The sequence below is a fragment of the Erythrolamprus reginae genome, chromosome 7 (assembly GCF_031021105.1).
Source record: "Erythrolamprus reginae isolate rEryReg1 chromosome 7, rEryReg1.hap1, whole genome shotgun sequence".
In the NCBI taxonomy this organism is placed as follows: domain Eukaryota; kingdom Metazoa; phylum Chordata; class Lepidosauria; order Squamata; family Dipsadidae; genus Erythrolamprus; species Erythrolamprus reginae.
Genome location: NC_091956.1, coordinates 43558213 through 43579883, shown reverse-complemented (window position 1 = coordinate 43579883; position 21671 = coordinate 43558213).

Sequence of the window (21671 nt, the reverse complement as noted above, 5' to 3'; positions counted from 1 at the left end):
AGATTTGTCATGAATTGTTTTATTGTGTTGTGAGCCGTCCTGAGTCTACGGAGAGGGGCGGCATACAAATCTAATAAATAAATAAATAAATAAATGAGTGAATGAATGAATGAATGAATGAATGAATAAATAAATAAATACTTTAAAATATCAATTATAAGATGATAGGTAAAAAAACATCTAAAGTGTTTACAAATATATAGAAATTTTAAAATTATGACTTAAAATGGACTTTAAAAAAGGAAAAAATAGTGGAAGAAGAAAAAAGGAATTTACATTTGTATTGTAAATAATCACTGTCTAATACAATATAACTACTAGGTACGAATATATTTAAAATAGTATAAAAATAAGGTTATCTCTGTTTCTTTGTATCCCACCAGATGTATACCTTTTGCCAAACATCATAAAATTCTAGATTCTTCTTGGTTTTTTAACCTTCTCATCATCATGTCAAGCTCAGCACATTCTAAAACTTTCTTAAGTATATCTGTTTCTTTTGGGGTCTCAAAATCTTTCCATTTTTGAGCAAAAACTATCCTAGCTGCTACTAATATGTGGATTATTAAATAATATCTATCTTTTTTATATTTCTTATTTGAAATACCTAATAAAAAGAATTCTGGTGTTTTCTTAATTTCTTGCTGGGTTATTTCTTTTAACCATTTTTCTATTAAATTCCAATATTCTTTTGCTTTTGGGCATGTCCACCAAGCATGGTAATAAGTGCCTATTTCTACCTTATATTTCCAACAATTTGGTGACTTGGTTTGGAACATCATTGAGATTCTATTAGGTGGCAGATTTTATTTATCTATCTATCTATCTATCTATCTATCTATCTATCTATCTATCTATCTATCTATCTATCTATCTATTAAATTTGTATGCCGCCCCTCTCCGAAGATGCCATCTATAAAACATTTTAATTTGATTTTCTTTAAATGAGGTTGACTTTGTTATTCTCCAATTATATGTCCATACCGTACCAGCGGTCCCCAAACTATGGCCCGCAAGCCGGATGCGGCCCACTGAGGGTATTTATCCGACCCGCGGCAGCATACGAGATTTTACCAGTCTATATAATAAGCTCCCGAATCTCCCGTCCACTCTGCTGGTGAGCGTCTGGCGGCGGCGGCGAGGAGGAGGAAAGCCAGGGGGTGGGGAGGAAAGTGGGCCTGCAATTGGCCCTTTTCTTTGCTGCCTTTAGGGAGAAAAACTGTTGCTGTCCTAAAGGCGAGAAAGAAAGGGGCCAATTGCAGGCCCACTTTCCTCCCTACCCCCTGGCTTTCCTTCTCCTCCTCCTCCAGACGCTCAGCTGCAGACTGTCTTGGTCCCTCCAGTGCCACTTTTTTGCTTTTTTTTTCCTTCAGGGATTTTGCACCGGTGACATTTGCGCGCGTTTGGGCACTTTTGGTGTTGGGGGGCGGGTCTGCTGCGGAGAGGGAGAGAGAGAAAGAAAGAAAGAGGGAGAGATAGAAAGAGACTGAGAGAGAGAGAGAGAGAAATAAAGCAAGAAAGAGAGGGAAAGAGAGAGCGGGAGAGTGCCGCTTGTTTGCTTCTTCACTGCCCCGCGGTGAGGGCACTGGCCTCTGCCCTCAGCCTGGAAGCCCTGCAAGAGTAGCTGGAGGTGCTGAAGGCGCTGCAGGGCCAGTACCTCCGGGGCCGTAAGCAAGCCATCAGGACCCCCCCTCTCCCCACATTAACTGGTTGATGGCCACGCCATCCTGGATCACAGGGAGGGGAGCTTTTTCCTGGTCAGACGACGGCGAGGCCCTCCCAACGCTCACCCGCTGCCCAGGCCCTGTGCTTGGAGCCGGGGGTGATGGGCCTAGCCCGGTGGAGTAGGCGGCGGCTGCTTCTGCTGCTCCAGGCTCGCCCCCGAGCTTAGCTTCCTTCCACTTCCATGGAGCAAAGCTGCAAAGTTCACCTGCCACTTCGAAGAAGCGGAAGGAAGCTCAGCTCATCTCCTCCTCCCCACCTCCTCCTCCACGGTGAGTGGACGGGAGATTCAGGAACCCCTTGAATTCGCCCGAATGGAGGCGGTGGTGGCGACTTCAAGGGGCCAACTGCCGGTCCTTCTTGGCGCTGCATTGCTGCAGCCTCTGAAGCTGCTGCCGCCTCCCTTCGGGTGAAGAGATCTCCTCAGTGGGTGGCCTCGGAGGCTGCAGCAATGCAGCGCCGAGAAGTACCAGCTGTTGGTTTTTGAAGCTTCTGCCACCACCCACCGCGGAGATCCCTTCACCGCTGCCTTCGTTCAGGCAAAGGGATCTCCACGGTGGGCGGCTGTGGAGGCTTCAAAAACCAACAGCCGGTCCTTCTTGGCACTGCGTTGCTGCAGCCTCCAAGGCCACCGCCGTCTCCATTCGGGGTAAAGGCATCTCTGCAGTGGGCGGCCTCTGAGGCTACAGCAATGCAACGCCGAGAAGGACCGGGTGTTGGTCCCTTGAAGTCACCGCCAACGCCACCTCCATTCGGGCGAAGAGATCTCCACGGTGGGTGGCGGCGGCTTCAAAGGACCAACAGCCAGTCCTTCTCTGCACTGTGTTGCTGCAGCCTCTGAGGCCACCCAGCGCGGAGATCCCTTCGCTTGAACGGAGGCAGCAGGGACCAACAGCCAGTCCTTCTCTGCGCTGCATTGCTGCAGCCTCCGAGCTCCGCTACTGTCCCCGGGTCATCGTAACGATGAAATGTTGTAAGTCGGGGACCACGTAACCCGGGGACTACCTGTAATTGGAGAGAGAGAGAAAACCATTGCTGGAGAGAGAGGGGGACAGAGAGAAAGAGAGAGAAAGAGAAAGCAAGAGAGAAAGCAAGCAAGAGAGAGAGTGGGACAGAGAGAAAGAAAGAGAGAGAGAGGGAGAGAGACAAAGGAAGAGGGAGAGATAGAAAGAGAGAGGTAGAAAGAGAGAGAGAAAGAGGGACAAAGAGAAAAAGAGAGAGAGAAAGAGAGAGAGAAAGAGGGAGAGAGAAAGGGAGAGAGAAAAAGAGGGAGAGAAAGAGAGGGGGATAGAAAGAGAGTGAGAGAGAATGAAAGCAAGAGAGATAAAGAGAGAGATAGAAAGGGAGAGAGAAAAGAAGGGGGAGAGAGAGAAAGAGAGAAAGAAAGAGGGAGAGATACAAAGAGGGAGAGAGAGAAAGTGAGTGAGTGAGTGAGAGAAAGAGAGAGAGAAAAAGAGAGGGACAAAGAGAAAGAGAGGGGGGGCTGAGGGAGAAATAGAGAGGGAGAGAGAAAGGAAGAGGGAGAGATGGAAAGAAAGAGAGAAAAAAGAGGAAGAGAAAAATGAGAAAATGATGGAGGGAAAGAACGAGGGAGAGGAAAATGAAACATCAGAGAGAAGGAAAAAACGGAGAGGGAAGAGAGAAGTGGAGAGGAAGGAGGGAGGGAAGGAAGGAGAAATGAAGGGAGTTTGTTGATTTAAGTTTAAATTTACTTGTTAATAAAGAAGTATAAATTAGTTTATTACTTTATTACTTCTTTATTTTAAATATTGTATTTGTTCCCATTTTGTTTTTTCTTTAAATAAGGTATGTGCAGTGTGCATAGGGATTTGTTCATAGGTTTTTTTTATACTCCAGCACTCCAACAGACTGAGGGACAGTGAACTGGCCCCCTGTGTAAAAGGTTTGGGGACCCCTGCTTTAGAGGAACATCTTCCCACCTTGTAGACAATATTTCCAGAAACTGGGAATAACCATAAACAACTTCTACATGTAGTATCCAATATCCAGTATCTAGTTCAGGAAACACAGATCAGTTTGACATGACTTGATTGTTAATGAATTATCTACCTTCAATCTCTCTAGAACTTTCAGCTGACTTGCACCTAAGGAGGTTGTTTTGATTTTTTTTTTTGCAAAAGCAAAACCAACATCATTTAGAAGCAATTACAAATGCCTTCAATGAGAATTTAAAAAATACAATATCCAATTAGAAAAAGCCATACTTTTCTCTCCTTCTTTCTTCCCCGCTCCTTCCCCACGGTGGAAACCCAATCCAGCCAGTTTTAAAGTAACGCCGCATTTTGGAGTTGGAGGGAGGGGGGAAATTAGCCGGCTGGGCTTTTGTCTCTTTCTCTCGAGGGTGGAAATCCAATCCAGTGAGTTTTAAAGTCATGCCCCATTTTGGAGTTGGAGGGAGGGGAAAATTAGCCGGCTGGGCTTTTGTCTCTTTCTCTCGAGGGTGGAAATCCAATCCAGTCAGTTTTAAAGTCACACCCAATTTTGGAGTTGGAGGGAGGGGGGAAATTAGCCGGCTCTTTCTCTCGAGGGTGGAAATCCAATCCAGTGAGTTTTAAAGTCACCCCGCATTTTGGAGTCGGGACAAATGATCAAGGTCTGGTAACCTTATTCTAATTGCCAATTCCAACTCAGAGGTCAGACCTCCATGCTGGAATTGGAAACTCGTGGGCAGACATCTCAAATCTCCTGTGCTATAGCGCACAACTCACATTAGAGGGAACACTGCCAGTGGTAAGTAGTGTGATATTTCCAGAGCAGAAGCTATGTAGGATTAGATTAACAACTCTTGAGGCCTTCTTAGCGATGTTGTTGCAGTGGGCTTTGGCACTTAGATATTTAGTTATTAGTATTCTGAGGTCCTTGACCGAGTGGGGATTATCTGTGATAATTTGTTTATTAAGTTTGTATTTGAAGTTCTGATTCTTTTTGCCGATGTGTAGGACAGAGCATTTGCTGGTTGAGATTTGGAGTTGCCATGTGTTGGACCAGTCAGAAACTGAGTCTAGGTTTTTTTTGTAGAGTAGTTGTGTTATCAGTGGTGTTGAAGAGTTGTACATTGTCTGCAAAAAGAACACAGTTGCTTGTTATGAGATCGCAAAGGTCATTGATGTAGAGAATGAAGAGCGTAGGTCCCAGTACGCTACCTTGGGGGACACCACTTTTAACAGGGATGGGTGTGGATATGGAGCTTCCTATTTTGACCACTTGTTGCCTGTTAGACAGGAATGCACTAATCCAGCTGTGGAGGGATCCTGAGACATCATAGGATTTGAGATTTTGAAGTAGTTTGTCATGGACCACTGAATCAAAGGATTTGGAGAAGTCAATATAAATTGCATCTATAGATTTTCCTTGATCAAGATGAGTTGTCCATATGTTTTTGCACTGAAGGAGCTGTAGATTGCAGGATAGTTTTTTTCTGAATCCAAATTGTTTGTTAGAGAGCAGATTATTAGTTTCTAGGTGGAGAGTAATTGATTGGTTTATAATTGATTCCATAACTTTACATGGGACGTAGCATAGTGATATTGGTCTGTAGTTACCGACAAGAGAGGGGTCTCCTTTTTTGAAGATGGGGATGACCATTGCTTTCAACCATATCTTAGGAAGTGTGCTGGTACTGAAGGATTTTTCAAAAATTATGCTTAGTGGTCCAGCTATAGCAGAAGAGAGCTTTTTTAGGAAGTATGCACATAGACCCTCTGGTCCAACTGACAGGGAAGGTTTAAGGTCACGTAATGCTTTTTCAACTCAGTCTTCAGTGAAGTCTACTTGGGTTAGGTCATTGAGAGAGTTTGAGGTGCAAGTGATGAATTTGGGGGATAAGCCATTGCTGTTGACAAAGACAGAGCAAAACAATGAATTGAGAAGGTTAGCTTTGGATGAATCATCGTGGTATTCTTTGTTGTTGGGTCCTTTGAGAGATGGCATAGGTCTAGAGTCATTGAGTTTGTTGTTGACAAAGTTGTAGAAGGCACGATTGGATTTGGTGCATAGAAGGTTTTCCTCTTGTATGCTGTAGTAGTTGAGACATTCTGCTTTTATTTGTCTGCATATGCTTTTATAATGGCTTTTGAAGTTTACTACTCTTTGGATATAACTCAGCATTCTTTCTCCTCAAAACATGACAAGTTGTGTTTCTACCAAACAGTTCTACTTTGGTTTCATCTGACACTAAGCTGCTTGCCTATTGCAGATTCAGTCTTCCCAGTGTGATGCAGAGCTACAATTTTGTTTCTGGTGTCCTTCGATAGCTCTTTGGTAGAGTAGGAGAGAGATAACATTGTTTTGTCTATAGAAGTTGTTTCTGGTGGATGCTGGGCGGATGGTGTGGCCGATTGTGTAGTGTTTTTTTTCCATGTTTTTGTTATTGTTGTTTGGTTTGTTGTAGACATCTTCAGGTTTTTTGTTCGATACTTCACGTTGGTTTTTTGAAATAGAATTCGATTCTTGGGTTAGTAAGATTGTTTGGATAAATGTAAAGGGTAGGATAGTATTAGTATCTTTGAGCGTGTATTAATATGTTAATTGGTTGATTTTGTTTAAAGATTTAAAGGTATTAATAGGTTAGTAAAAAAATAAGTTTTTAATGTATAGGATGAAAGTAAGGTATATATAGAATAGAGGGATAAAGTATTCAATCTTATCAATCTATTTTATCTATAATATATATAGGAAAACACAGTAAATTATGTTATAAAGTCAATAGAATTTTATCTATAATATATAAAATATAAAAAGGAAACACAGTAAGTTATATTATAAAGTCAGCACAATTTTATCTATAATGTATATAAAGAAACACAGTAAATTATGTTATACAGTCAGCATAATAGGTGATACAGAGAGATATTTATATTTTATTAATTAGTTTTACTCTATTAAAGATCTACTATAAATATTGCAATACAATTATTTTAATCCCCAATTAATGTTAATATTAATAAAATAAGTTTATATAGTGGAAATCCATACAATTCATTAGTTAATGTTGTATATATGAGGTAGGAGTGGGAAGTAAGTATAAAAAAGTAGATTTAAAAAGAAAAGAAAGAAAGGGGAGTATATAAGATATTATATAAAGAGAGGAGTAACAACCCAATTGACAGTTGATTATATCAAAAGTATTATACGTAACAATTTTTTTTCAGTTAGTTAAGTGCATAAAGTATGCAAAGAGAATATATATATATATATATATATATATATATATATATATATATATTTTTCTTATGTCGGATCACCCTGGTATATTTTTAAGGAACGTCACAGCTCCTTTTTTTGCCTATAGGCCCAACCTAGGGCCACTGCAAGGCAGTAATATATTTATAGCCGACAAACTATATTTTGTATGTGTTAAATGTTTATAGCTGGAATTTTAAAATTAAGGGAGACCAGGATAGACTATCCTGGTCTCCCTTAATTTTAAAATTCCAGCTATAAACATTTAACACATATATATATATATATATATATATATATATATATATATATATATATATATATATATATATATATATATATATATATACTAGTTTGTATGTTTCTAAGTCGTTTACTATATTAATCTAAATTATTTTAGTACAAAAAAAATGCTAGGTAAATACATTGTTATTTTAAATAGGAATAAACTATCGTTATAATTGATTTTATAATTAATTTAATAAACAGTTAATGAAGTCGTTTTCTTATCTTTTTCAACGAAGTCTCTTCAGTATGTTTAGATATGAGGTATAAAATGTTCCAAAGATATTCCACAGAGATGTTCCACCGGTATTCAGGTAAATTTAAAGTTGGGAGGTAGTTTGAAGATGAAATAATTTATTAATTCAGTTTATTCCAATTTATTGATCTGTCTGGTTTCCCTCAGTCAATTAATTAGTCCATCAGTCCATCAGTTGATTAGTCTATCAGTCCATCAATTAATCAATTAGTCTCTAGTCTATAGTAGTTATAGTTAATGCAGTCCAAATAGGCTCAAAGTTAATGCAATCCAAATAGGCTCGAAGTGAAGAGAGAGAGTAAATATCCAGTTATAGTGGTTATATCCAGTTATAATAGGGGATCCAAATATCTTGATAGCTGTTCTTTTGGAGACAAAATATTTAGGAGCAGAGTTTGGGTTGAAGTGTGGGGGGTAGAAAAGAGAAAAGTCAGTGGGGAAATCAATAGGGAAAGAGTCAAAAGAACGTGGAGACAAAAAAGGAGAGGATTTTAATAAAGTATATTCCGGTTGTTAGTCTTCAGTACCTCTGACTCAGATCACTTTCAGTTCTCTTTTCTTTTGTATCAGCTTAGCAGATTTAATCCAACACTTTTCTCTATCCTTCTTCACTCTCAAAAGTCCTTCCACTCTTTCAGCTAGGTCAGCAAGAGCTTAACACTCCTTAACACTCCTTGTCGCGATTTCATTCCTTTTGGTTCGGGCTCTGCCCTGCCTTTTCTGATGCAATTACTATGTATTTTCTGCTGTGTCACGTCGCCTCCTCTGAGAGAGGTTTCAGCCTTAAAGCTACAGCAGAGCAGTTCCAACGATGTCTTTTAAAAAAACCCAACAATCAAAGTTCTGAAAGAGTTGCTTTCTTAACCATCCACAGTTTAAACACTCACGTTTCCTTCTTTGTTTCTTTCTGTCACTTGATCTTAGTGCTAAGTCATCCTCGCGGCTTCCGCTGGTGAGTCAAAGACGTCGCGCTTCTGGATCGGTCTCGGAAGGCCGATCTCTTTGAAGGTCGGCAACGGGGGTTCCCCAATGTCTAGGGGGGTGCCAATCACACCCCCAGCTGCACTGGAGTTTCCCTTATTTGATCGCAGCTCCTTGGGTACGCTATCGCCTGTTTGGCAGCCAAAAAACCCCCTTCAAAATCCCAGCTTTCTCAGAGCAGTCAAGAAAAGCAAGGCACCAGGGCAACGTCACAACCGGAATTATTAAGGGACTAGAAACCAAGATTTATGAAGAGAGATTGCAGGCATGGATAGCCTAGAGTAAAGGAGGGCCAGAGTGGACATGATAGCAGTATACAGGTATTTGAGGGGATGCCACAGAGAGGAGGGGGTCACTGTATTTGCCAGGGCACCAGAGGGCCGGATGAGGAACAGTGGCTGGAAGCTGACCAAGGAGATTCAACCTGGAAATAAGGAAAAACTTCCTGACGGTCAGAGCAATCAACCAGTGGAACAACCTTCCTGCGGAGGTTGTGAACTCCCCAACTCTGGACATTTTAAGAGGAGATTGGACTGCCATTTGGCTGGGGTGCTATAGGATTTCCTGCTCAGGCAGGGGATTGGACTTGATGACCTGACAGTTAGTGCTGGGCGAACCCAACGAAGTTCGAGTTCGGCAGATTCGGGCGAACTTTAAAAAAGATTCGGGTGATGTCACAAAACCCCGAACCCAAAATGAACTCTGAACTTTTTTAAAAATAGAGCTGCGGAAGACAGCGCAGCCATGTGCTTGCCCACACAAATTAAATTTGCAGGAGGGTGAACGGGTACGCAGAGTAGCAGGAGGAGGCAACAGCAACCACCCGCCAGATTTTACCCAGCAATCCGATATGCCACAGGCATCACCTTTTTCACAGTAATCCCATGTGATGGAAGGCCATGCGCTCTGTGGCGCCATCAGTCTCTGGCCACCGTGACCAGTAGTAACAGCTTGAGGCTTCAGCTTACACAGAAAAAGGAAAAACAGAGAAAGAAGGTGTCCCTGCGGTTGACCCAAATGTACATTACAGGTTCTCAGAACAAATCTGTGCAAAAAATAGGTTTATTGAACATAAACTTTAGTCAAACACAAACTATACCCAAACTTTCACCATAAAAATATAATTGACTATATGCATACATAACGTGATGAATTTTACAACTGTCTGTGAGGGTGGTGTTGGTGTTGGTGGTAGCGAACGCTCTAACCACTCACTCAGGTGGTGGCACAGCAACGTCCTCTGTGATCCACAACTGGTTCATTTTTAGAAATGTCAGTATGTCAATGTTGACTGTGGATAGGCGGATCTTTCTGTCAGTGATGACCCCTCCTGCGGCGCTGAACACACGTTCTGACAGGACGCTTGCCGCAGGGCAGGCCAGCACTTCCAGGGCATAGAGGGCAAGCTCTGGCCACATGTTCAATTTTCCCACCCAAAAATTGAAGTTGGTGGAGGCATTGCTAAGAACCATCATGCGCATGGACAGGTATTCATCCACCATGCGGGTCACGTGATGCCTTCTGCTATGGGGCATCACATCCGAGGGTGGTGCATCTGTGTGGAGGTCAAATAAGGTATCATGCATATTTGCAACGTCTTCCAATGACTACCCCCCTGTGTTGCTGCCAGTGTCCTCGCTGCGTTGCCGACTACGTCCTACTCCTGCTCCCACTCCGCGTGCCACCACTGGACACTCCAATTGCTGTGAGAACTCTTCCAGTAGTGCATCCACGAGCGCATGCTTGTACTCGTCTATTCTGTGCTCCCGCTCGGCCGCTGGTATGAAGCAGGTGATGCGGTCCTTATAACGGGGATCCAGCAGGATGGCCACCCAGTAACTGGCTGAAGCGAGGATGCGGGCTACCCTGGGGTCGTTCCGCAGGCACTGGAGCATGTAGTGGCTCATGTGAGCCAGACTGCCCGGAGTCAAGGCAATGTTTTCTTCAACAGGTCTCTCCTCCTCCTCCTCTTCCTCCTGCTCCCCCCTCCAGCCACGCTCCATTGGTGCCCGTGAGCTGAACTGGGGGCCGCCCTGCTGCAAGTCGTTGTCCTCATCCTCCTCCTCCTCCTGCCCCAAAACTCTATGCTGGCTGGACAGCGGAGTACCTGGCTGCTGTCGGCACAGCCCCCCACCCTGGGAGACATGGATTTGCTGGGAAAATGGGCCTTCTTCTCTGCCTGCTCCTCCTGTTCCACCTACCACTCTGTTTCCTCCTGTCGTACAACCTGCATGGCCTGAAGGGTTTTTTCCAGTAGGCAAACCATGGGGATGGTAGCACTGATGACGGAATTGTCAGCGCTCACCATATTGGTGACATACTGGAAGCCATTCAAGGTGGAACGAAATGTCCCTCATGGAGGCCCACTCATTGGGGGTAAAGTGCTGTGGGTCTGCACTTCGACTTGACTGTGGGTTATGAAACTGGTAATCCACTATTGCCTGCTGTTGCTCACGCACCCTTTTAAGCATACGCAGCATGGAATTCCATCTGGTTGGCAAATTGCAGATGAGGCGGTGGGTGGGAAGGCCAAAGTTCCTCTGCAGGGAAGATAGGTGAGCAGCAGCAGGGTGGGAACATCAAAAGTGCGCGCACACTGCACATACTTTACCCAGCAGCGCCAACATGCCCAGATAATTGGCCAGGAACTTCTGCACCACCAGGTTGACCACATGCGCCATGCAAAGGATGTGCATAAACCCCGCTCGACCCAAGATTGCCACAAGGTTCCACCCATTGTCGCAAACCACCTTCCCCGGCTTCAGGTTCAGTGGCAACAGCCACTCATCTGTTTGCCCTTGGATGCCAGTCCATAGCTCCTGGGTGGTGTGTGGTCTCTTGCCCAAGCAGATGAGTTTCAGCACCACGTGCTGCCGTTTACCCATGGCCGTTCTGAAGTAGGCGGTTGCCGTGCTGCGCTTACTGGGTGTGGAGGAAGAAGACGGGGAAGCAGAGTAGGAGCAGGAGGCAACAGCAGGCACCGACTGATGTCCAGTAATCCTGGGTGGTGGAAGGATATGCGCTGAACTGCTTCCCACCTCATTCCCGGCCGCCACTACATTCACCCAGTGGGCAGTGAGACAGATGTACTGGCCCTGGCCATGTTTGCTGGTCCACGTGGTGAGGTGGGTGCGAGAACTGATAGCATTTTGCAGTGCACACCGAATTTTCTCCACTACATGTTGGTGCAGGGCAGGGATGGCTTGGCATGAAAAGTAATAGCAGCTGGAAATGGAGTGGGACAACCAATTTAAGAAATCTCCTGAAACTTGATGTCTCAAACAGGTGGTAGGGTAGCATTTCAAATGCAAGCAGCTGTGAAATGCTGGCATTTAGGGCCAGGGCTTGTGGGTGGGATGGCCCGAACCTCCGCTTTCTTTCAAAACTTGGAGGGATGGACAGCTGATGAATGCTTCCCTGGGACGGTGTAGACATGCTTGGCGATGGTGGTGATGGTGCTACTACTGCCGGTGGTGCTGCTGCCAGTGGTGCAGGTGCTGCCGTTGGTGGTGGTGGCGATCCATCAATGTCCATTTGGGGACAGACAGGTGACCTTGTTGTTGGGGGGGGCATTGGCAGTGTCCGAGGCAGCCACAGCAGAAGAGGAAGACCCAGGTGTTTGAATATTTTTAAGGTATTGTCCCCACCGAAGGTCATGTTTTGAAATCAGGTGCCTGGTCATGCAGCTGGTGCTGAGATTATTAAGATCTCTCATTCGCTTCAGGGACTGGTGGCAGAGATTGCAAACGACCTTTTTCTTGTCTTCTGCTAACTGCTTGAAAAAATGCCAAGCTGGTGAGATTCTTTGTGACACATGGGGCGTGCTCAGCTCCTGGACACAGTGGGCAGTAGTACCAGCAGACTCAGCGCTGAGGGTTTGCAGCCTTCTCCCTCTGCTTCTGCTGGCTGTCTGGGGCTGTGGGACTACCACAGCCTCTTCCTCCTCTGAACTCTGTCGGCCTTCGGTCCACGTGGGATCTAGCACCTCGTCATCTTCTTCCACCGACTCCTCTCCGCTAGCCTCCTTCTCAGACTCTACATTGCAGTAGGCTGCAGGAGCGGGGATCTGGGTCTCATCTTCATCGATCATGGTCTTCCCCGATGATGCCATGGACACCTCCTCTTTCTCTGGCAGAAGCTCCTGGCTATCTGGAAACTCAAGGTCTGCAACTGCAGATTGGGCAGGTGGACACCCCATGGCATCCCAGTTGCAAGTTTCAGAGAACAGCATTAAAGACTCTGCTGCTTCTGGGTGAGATGGCCTTGCTGCTTTGGAGGGGGGTGATAACTCAGGCTGTGAACACACAGATGTAGTGGAGTCTGTCCAAGGCAATACCAAGGAAAAGGTAGCGCTGGATGCCATGTCATCTCCAACTTCTTCTTGCATCAAACCCCGGTGCCTGCTTGCACCAGAGGAAGGGGTAGGAGACACAGGTATTACACGCCCTCTACCTGCCCCTGCAGCACCAGCTGCAGCAGCACGGCCATGTCCCTTTTTTGTGGCTTTCTTCATGTTTGAAGGCCTGCGGTGGCACCTGTCCAAGGAACAGATGGAACTAGTTCAGTTGGAACTAGAATTATGGAAAAAATGCCTTGTAAAACTTAAATGCCCAGGCAGCAGTAGAGCCTTTGTATTAGACAGAAAAATATCAAAATCACAGATACAGGAAGTCGCCCCGTGTTTGTAAAACAAATGTAATCTAAACTCAAACATAGGCATACAGACAGAAGAAATAACTTCTTAATGCAAACAAGATTCCCAGAAGCATCACTGTTAATGATGAGCAAAGGAACTAGGAGAATTCTTGAAAGCATTTACTTTTATATGAAAAATGATACAGGATTATTGAACTAGATCCATTCCTAAGAAAACTGGTAAAATAATGCTAGAAAATTCAATGTGGGCAAATATCTTTAACAATATAACAATATAAGTTATAAATGTCAGATAAAAGAATGGGTAGAAACATTAGACAATGTGCTTTTGGCAGAGAAAAGACATTTATTGATGACTGGAAGCTCCATATGGGCCTTTTGCGTAACAATGAACAAAATAAATGTGATATATAGTTTTGATCATTAGATAGAGAACAGAAAGAAGAAAAATTGAATGGAAAAATAGAGTGGAGTGGATGGAGTGGAATGGAGTGGAAAGAATAGAATACAATAAATTAATATTGTTGTGCCCTTCCATGCATTTGTACACAAAATGAATGAAAGGAAAAACGTTTTAAAAATGTAAAAGTGGAAGTGTAGCAGAGAGCAACTGTCCCCATGCCTCCCCCGTTTTTTTCTTTTTCACTCACCAAAGTTTTCTTGTCTCTTCAACTTGTATGAAGTAGAAGAGTCTTTGAGGTCCCTCTTTCTTTGCAGCAGAAACAAAGTGAAAGCTAATCTAATCTATCTCTCCATTTCAGTAAGTAACACAGACTTTCCCTAGCTGGTATCTCTCACAATGGGGCTGGAGAGCAAGGTGCTGCCTTTTATAGAGGCAGGTCAGGTGTCCTTGGGGACCAATGCAAGCCAAGCATACTGCTGGCCAATGAGTGGCACATGGCCAATCCCAGCCTTTACCTTGATGTCCGGAGACCGCATGGCTTCAGCTAAGAAGAAGGCTGTCAATTGGTCTGCTGCTCCGCTGCTTCGCCACGCTGCCCGAACTGAACCCGAACTTCGGCACAGATTTTCAAAAATTTCGGCTTTGGGTCTGGGGTACCGAACACCGTAAAATTTGGTACGGACCTGAATTGTGCGAGTTCGGTTCGCCCATCGCTACTGACAGTCTCTTTCAACTTTAATAATAAATACATAAACAAACAAACAAACATGCATATCCTGGCCTTTTTCATGCACTTTTTATTACCCTTCCCACATTTCTTAGCTGTTTTATAGTTACAGATAGCATATGTATGATTTGATCATCTTCTATGCTAAGAGAGATTGTGTTCTGAGCTTTCTGAATCCACTCATCTGAAGAGTGTTCTGGCCTAGATTCACTTTTACATTTCCATGTACCTTCTCTTAATTAGCAGCATCTTTGCCTTGAATTTCCAAGACTGGTATTTCTAGTTTGTCAGGTTTACAAATGAAAGCTTTGTTACTGGTCATTTTCTTTTATCCAATTGTTGTATTCTTTCTGTTATTGTATCTTGCACTTATTTGCTGTAGCTGGCTATGACTGGGTCCATAACTCGTTAAAAATTCTGTATATAGTTCTACGGAACAAACAGTGCACAATCCACATGGCATTTTTCTGGTTAACTGAGAGAAGGTAGCAGGAAACTTTATACTGTACAGAGAAAAGACATAGCTATAGATGAAACTACAAACTTATGCACACTGCCATCTACTGGTTGAATATTGTTGTTGCAATACAAAATACATGAACAAGGTCCAACGGTTTGAAAAACAGGAGACATGAAATATGTTACTGAGAAACATAGTCTGAACTATTTGTAGAAACTCTAAGAATTATATGGACCTAACTGTGTAGCAAATGAACTTGGAGTACAGCTGGGATGAGTACAGTTTTTCTACTATGGAAAAATGATTGCAATTCTTATGCAGCATTTTAGACATTTTGAACTTCATATTCTCTGTGAATTTTGAATAAATCAATGGCATAATAACTATGCATAGATAATAAAAGAATTTAATCTTCTGACTGGGTGGTTATTTAGAATTCAAACATGTATTTTGGGTTGTTTCACAGATGCCATTGCTTTGGTCTTGTAGTAAATTCTGGGAAACTAACAGTTTCACCTGTATGCTGCTTTGTTATTTTTGGTGGGTAATAAGAAAGGTCGTCCATGAGAACAGCTAATGCATTAATATAATAGTTAAACAATAATGGACAGGAATAAGCCTTGCCTAGCTCTTTTATTAAGAGGGATCTTGTTGGTATAGTGACTTTGGGAACCACATTTAATTTAAATGTGTGATTGCCTATAGATGTGTTTTGTAATTTATATACTATTATTATTGTTGTTGTTGTTGTTGTTATTATTATTATTATTATTATTATTATTATTATTATTATTATTAATTTGACTTGTATGCGGCCCAATCCCATAGGATTCAGGGCGGCTTATAACAATATAAAACACAATAAAATACAATAATAAAAGAAGTCAATATTAATACTAAAAACATTAAAATAATAAAAACAATAAAATCCTATAATACCCCACAGTAATCCAATCAACCAAACATACATACCTATCCAATCAACACAATTCGTAGTATTCACAGCCCCCAGGCCTGCCGGAACAGTCAGATCTTCACTGCCTTTCAGAAGACCAGTAGGGTGGGAGCAGTACAAACATCAGGGGAGGGGGAGTTAGTTCCATAGAAGGCCTGGGAATCAAGTCAGAAGCTGTTCTAAAGTCTACATAGAGTGAAGTGGCTTGGAAATACATTATACTATACATGTCAGATATTGTAGAATCAAGGAAAGGTTTTAAAAAATGGAGAAATCTATTCTAAAACTAAGTTGCTTAACAACTTGGGCGTTGCCATCTTTTTTAAAATTTTTACTTTTTAATGTTTGAATATTATTTTATTTTGATTTTTTTGATTTTTTTTTCCTTCTGAGCATGCACAGAAGCTAAGTTCTGGCACTGTTCATGAGGTTGTCATCTTTTTTTCAACTTTGTTTTTTAAAATGTTTTGTTACTGTGCATGTGCATGTATGCAAAGCGTGCACGACCATGCAGCACATCCATGCAGGAGGGAGCAAACCGGCAGCAAGGTAAGTTGGAACCCACCCATTTTTAAGGTGAAACCCAAACTACTATTCTTATAGTTTACAACTGTTTAATTCAGTTTTGGGGCCAGCTCTTACTCTAACACATAAATATATTCCTCTAAATAGAAGCAGAAATTTCATATTCACCCAATGTGGTTTGACAACCAACATGGTTTGGTCAAGAATGTCAGAATGTCAGATGACAGCTTGTTATTTGTTTCACAGATTCAGAATTAGCCCTCTACACACTCTACCCAGACATATTATGGTACCATATTTACTCTTTATCTTTCTGCCTGTCTGCCTGAGCCTTTAAAAACACCAGGACCATTTTTGAACATACATAAATGCAACAAAATACATGCCTTTGGAATAGAGTTCTATATGTCTGAAAATGGCTCAGTCTCTCACATAAGGTAACAAATACTAAATTGTAGAATTAATTAAGCAGTTTAACCCTGGTACAACGCAGTCACAATTATATAGTTATATACTTGTACCACATGATTCTTGACAAATGTATCTTTTTCTTTTATGTACTCTGAGAGCATATGCACCAAGACAAATTCCTTGTATGTCCAATCACACTTGGCCAATAAAATTCTATTCTATTCTATTCTATTCTATTCTATTCCATTCTACTTCAACAAGGACTAGTGTACTCCAGAATTTTGCTTCTTTATTTACATTCTTTGACTGAAAAGCTATGATTTCCAAAGACTGGGACTTTGCCTTAATAATTCTCATTTATTTAAAAAAGAGAATCAAAAGCTTCTAAGCATTTATAATCCAGAAACTTTCTCAGCATCATCAGGAAGATATAATCAATGGAGACACTACAGATAGCTTCCAAATATTTAAAGGAGTTCGCCAGGGTGTCCCTTATCACCCTTGCTTTTTATCTTATGCATCAAAATTTTATTAAGACAAATCCGCAACAACAAAGAGATAACAGGTCTCAGGTCCAAGGGACAAGAATTTAAATTACAAGCCTTCACCGACAATATAGCCTTTATTGTCAAAAATCCGGTTCAAGTGGGTCTAAAACTGATGGATGAGTTAAACAGATGGAATCCTAGCAGGGTTTAGAATGAATAAATCCAAAACTTAAAATTATTACTAAAAACATGACAATGAATGCCAAGAAACACCTAGCTAGAGACCTAGATTTGGAAATTACGGAAATAATTAAATACTTAGGAATAAATCTATCTCCTAAATGCATTACCATAAAAGAAGATAATTATGACTTGTTAATGAACAAAATAAAGTTACAATTAAAGAGCTGGGCTAAACTCCCAATTTCATTATTAGGAAGAATAGTGGCAGTCAAAATGTCCATACTACCTAAACTCCTATATCTCTTTCAAACAATCCCAATCAAATTAGATGGAACTTTCTTTAAAAATTTAGAAAAATTAATATCCAAATTTGTATGGGAAGGCAAAAAACCAAGAATTAGACTTAAATGGATGCAAGACAGTAAAAAAGCAAGGTGGACTGGGCTTACCCGACTTCAGATCATACTACCAAGCAGCAGTTCTAGTGTGGTTTAAAGAATGGGTCCAACTTAAGAACACAAGATTATTAGATTTAGAAGGTCACGACATCCAAACAGGCTGGCACAGTTTTATTTGGGATAACAAGTCCCTCACACATTTGTATTTTAAATGGCATTGGACCAGAGTACCTCCGGAACTGCCTGCTACCGCACGAATCCCAGCGGCTGATAAGGTCCCACAGAGTTGGCCTTCTCCGGGTCCCGTCAACTAAACAATATCATCTGGTGGGGCCCAGGGGAAGAGCCTTCTCTGTGGTGGCCCCGGTCCTCTGGAATCAACTCTCCCCGGAGATTAAAACTGCTCCCACCCTCCTTGTCTTCCGTAAACTACTTTATACCCACCTGTACCGCCAGGCATGGGGGATTTGAGACATCTTTCCCCCAGGCTTATTATAATTTATGTTTGGTATGTATGTGCTGTTTGGTTTTTAATTATGATAGGGTTTTTAGTTTTTTAATATTAGATTTGTGCCATTATAATATTGTTTTTATCGTTGTTGTGAGCCGCCCCGAGTCTTTGGAGAGGGGCGGCATACAAATCTAATAAAGTATTATTATTATTATTATTATTATTATTATTATTATTATTATTAAATATCACTTGATTAGAAGATCGCTCCTAGACACTTGGAATATAATTAAGAAACAGCACTATACTAAATTACCATTATGGTTTTGAAGTATGGAGGCCATAACCTTTCCAAACACAAGTCTAGGAAAAATGGTCAAATACAAGTGCTAGATAGAGATACAAATTTGAAATCATTAACACAGTTAAAGAAAGAAGGAATCAAAATAGATTGGTGGCCCTACAGCCAAATAAAATCTAGATTACGGATCGATAAAGAAAAATACGGAATTCAGAAGTGTGATTCACCACTTGATAAAATCCTATTGGGCCCGAACAAAAAAGCAATTACTAATACAGTGATCCCCCGCGTTTCGCGATCCCAATCATTGCGAAAGGCTATATCGCGATTTTTCAACCCGGAAGTGAAAACACCATCTGCGCATGCGTGCCCTTTTTTCTATGGCCACGCATACGTAGATGGCGCCGGGCAGATCAGCTGCTGGGCGGCTTCCCTGGGTCTTCCCCCTCTTGCTGGCGGGAGGGCGAGCGGCGGGCATCAGCGAGGAGTTTCCCCACCGCCCACGCAAACTCCTCGCTGCTGCCGCGCCCGCTGCTTGTCTTGTCCGCCCGCCGCTTGTCCGCCGCCTGCCTGCCCGTGCGCCCGCCGCTCGCCCGCCCTTCACCCGCCCACGCCGTTCGCTCGCGCCGCTTCCCAGCTGAGTCCTGAAGCCAGAAGGCAAAGGCGAACTTCCGCGTTTGGCTTCGGGACTCAGCTGGGAAGCGGCGCTGGGGTTTCCCCACCGCCCACGCAAACTCCTCGCTGCCGCTCGCCCGCCCTTCGCCCGCCCATGCCGTTCGCTCGCGCCGCTTCCCAGCTGAGTCCTGAAGCGAACTTCCGCGTTTGGCTTCAGGACTCAGCTGGGAAGCGGCGCGAGCGAACGGCGTGGGCGGGCGAAGGGCGGGCGAGCGGCATGCGCAGATGGTGTTTTTACTTCCGCACCGCTACTTCGCGAAAAACCGATCATTGCGAGGGGTCCTGGAACGGAACCCTCGCGATAATCGGGGGACCACTGTATATACAAACTATTGTTAGAACATAAAAATTTAGAAGAAATTGTCAAAGGCAATATGATAGCTTGGGCTAAGAATATTGGACACTCCATTCATCTGGATCAATGGGAAAAAATGTGATACGTAAATTATAAAATGACTAGGTCCACCTCTTATAAAGAAAATTCAATAAAAATGTTTTACAGGTGACATATGCCCCCAGCCAGGCTAGCCAAGATGTACACTAATCTCAAACGCAATTTCTGGAAATGTGGGGAAAAATACGGCTCCTACTTTCATATGTGGTGGACGTGCCCACTAGTCAAGAAAATTTGGTACAAGTTACAAAAATGGATAAAAGAAATAATATCAAATTACAAATGAAACCGGAAATATTTTTACTCAGTATTATCGATAAAAGTATGAAAAAAGAACAATATTATTTGACTCAACATTTAATAACTGCAATGAGAATAGCTATAGCACAGTTTTGGAAAAATGAATCACTGCCTAACGATCGAAATTTGATTTAAAAAATGCTAGACTGTGCAGAAGTGGACAAATTAACACTGGAGCTGAAAGATCAAGAAAACTGTCACAACTGGTGACAAAGGTGGGATACTGAAGAAGGCTGAAGAAAAAGAGCTGAAAAGAAGAGGGTGAAGATACAGCCCAGCAGCAGAGAGAACAGCAGCCATTTTGCATGGTAAAATTCAAACTGCATAGGTTGAAATGTCAGCATTCCACCCCCCCAATTCCCTTTGACCCAGCAAAGGAAAACTGGGAGTCCTACATGACCTGATTCAGGTGCTTCTTGGAAGTCAACTATCTCCTTGGCCTATAGGACAATAGGAAGAGGGCACTATTTCTTAGCCATTGTCGCCATGAGGATTTTGACATGGCTGAATCCCTGTCAGAGCCAGTTCCATGGTAAACACTGCAGAACGTTCTACAGACACACTAAGCCAGACCTGGGTAAGGGGCAGCCTGTGGGCTGCATCTGGCCCACCCGCTGTCTGTGACTGGTCCACAAAGGTTGGGGTCTGCTCCAGTGCAAGAATGAGAGAGCTCAGCACGTCTGCTGGGACTCCTCCGGTTCCTGCTTTCCTGATGAATCACGCCTCCAACTCTGTGCTAAAATGGGTGGGTGTAGAGGCATGGCGTTCAGAGATCCTATTTGCTGGTGCTGTGAGAGACCAGAACATCTTGCCAAGGTCTATAATGCGAATCTGCCAACCACCAACCCAGAGGCTGAGGTGAGACAAGGACAGAGGTGAGATCCATCGCACCGCTGAGTACAGCAGAGTTCCCGAAACCAATCAGAGTAGGATTGGACAGGTGAGTACCCCCAGCCATAAGATACATGTGACTGTGTTACTGGAGTGATCTCCCTGTGAAGGGGAGGGAATATAGGCTCTTCCATCTCAATCAGACCATTCTGGCACTCTGACAGAGGCAAATCAAAGTGCAAAGCCTCAAGCTCAGTGATTACCAGGGGAATCGCATCCCTGTCCTGGTTTGGAGCAATTTCCACATTCGTTTTGGCAAGTCTGAGGGAGAACTGTCCCTTACAGTGGTACGTGGCTGCCTCCCTAGTCTACATTACCTGGACTGGTTTAGTGCCTTGGGCATGGGAGTGATAGGAATCAATGCAGTCTCCAGTAGCTTCCAGTAGCCAAAGATCTGCTGAGAGAGTTCTGTGACATGCTTAGCAAGTATGTGGGCACCCCTATTTCATTTAGCCTTGATCCTAGCATAGAACTAATCAGAATGAAGCCCTAGAAGGTCTCCTTCACTTTGAATCCCAAATTAACCAAAAATTGGAAAGTTAATCAGCTAGGGGTCGCTAGAGCCATTGATTATGCAAAGTGGGAGCCCCCTAAAGTGATGCCAGTGAAGAGTGACAGATCAGTAAGCATCTGCACTCATTTCAAATGTAGTCTTAACAAGGCCCTTCAATAGAGTGTGTAACTGTTGTGTTTGGGCCTGGGCCAGACATTACTCCCACAGATGGGAGAGACGCGGCACAAAGTGAGTGCGAAAGCCTGGCTGACAGCCAGGAAGATGTGGCAGACAGCCAGGAAGACGTGGCAGACAGCCAGGAGGATGAGGCCACTGGTTCACAGGATGCAGCAGACAGCCCAGGGGATTTGGCATGCAGTCCTCAGACAGTCTTTCATCCTTGGATTCTTCTGCACATCAATACATAGACCTGTGTAGCCGAAGAGCTATGCAAAGGAGGGATCGATTGAAGGAGTATTACAAGTCATCAGAGTAGCACCTGGGCTGGGTGTGG